The following is a 1,372-nucleotide window of genomic DNA, read 5'->3' as shown; positions in this document are numbered from 1 at the left end:
GAATATTGTACCTGCCTTGCATCCCTAGAATAAATCCCACTTGGTCATGGTGTATGATATTTTTAATATATTGCTGGATGCGATTTGCTAATATTTTGTTGAGGATTTTAACACCTATGTTCATCAGGGATATTGGCCTGTAATTCTCTTTTTTTGTAGTGTCTTTACCTGGTTTTGGAATTAGGATAATGATAGCCTCATAAAAAGAGCTTTTAAGTGTTCCTTCCTCTTGGATTTTTTTGGAATATTTGAGGAGTATAGGTATTAGTTCTCCTTTGAATGTTTGGTAAAACTCCCCTATGAAGCTGCCCAGATCCAGGCTTTTGTTTGCTGGGAGTTTTTTTATTACTCCTTCAATTTCATCATTTGTTATTGGCCTCTTCAGGTTTTCTGATTCTTCCTGATTCCGTTTTGGGAGATTGTATTTTTCCAGGAATTTGTCCATTTCATCCACATTGTCCAGCTTGTTGGCATATAGTTGTTCATAGAATTTCTTTACAATCCTTTGTATTTCTGTTGTGTCAGTGGTTACTCCTCCACTTTTGTTTCTTATTTATTTGGCTCCTCTGTGTTTGTTTCTTGATGAGTCTGGCTAATGGTTCATCAATGTTGTTCATCCTTTCAGGGAAACCAGCTCTTGGTTTCATTGATTTTATTTATTTATTTATTTTTTAGTCACTATGTCATTTATTTTTGCTCTAATCTTTATTATTGCCTTCCTTATACTTACTATATGCTTTTCTTGTTGTTTCTTAGCTTCCCTTAATCTGCTGTGTATTCTTTCCAATGTTTTCTTTATTTGTGCTATGTCATTCTTTGTGTTTCAATAGTCACTATATCTTTTCTCATGCTTTTGAGCATCTTTACCATCATTATTCTGAACTCTATATCAGATAAATTTCTTATCTCCATTCTTTTGTCTCTTCTTTTGGAGAATTCTCTTGTTCTTTCATTTTGGGTTCTTTCCTTGTGTCTCATTTTGGCTGCCGTTTGGTGTTTTATTCTGTATTAGGTAGATCTGCTATGCCTTTCAAGCTGTAGTGCAGGACAGTGTCAAACACTGTTTCTGACTAATTAGATCAGGCAAAGACTCAAAGCCTCCAGAAACCGCCTCTGTCTATAGACAGAATTCCATCTTGAATTGCTCTCAGGCAATTGTCCCCAGGTGTGGCAAGAGTTTTTTTCCCAACAGGGTGGGGCAATTGCTTCTGCCTGGAGGCTAATTGTTATTGTCAGTCACTTAATGGCCATCAGAAACTGCACAGTGGGGCAAGGTGTTTTCCAATAGGATGGGTCAACTATCTTCCCCACAGATAAGGCCTCCTGTATAGCAAATGTCTGCATAAGAAAGGTGACCTCTGCAGCAAGAGGG

This window comes from Myotis davidii, unplaced genomic scaffold (genome assembly GCF_000327345.1).
Source record: "Myotis davidii unplaced genomic scaffold, ASM32734v1 scaffold1006, whole genome shotgun sequence".
Taxonomy (NCBI): domain Eukaryota; kingdom Metazoa; phylum Chordata; class Mammalia; order Chiroptera; family Vespertilionidae; genus Myotis; species Myotis davidii.
This window is presented reverse-complemented; position numbering follows the sequence as displayed.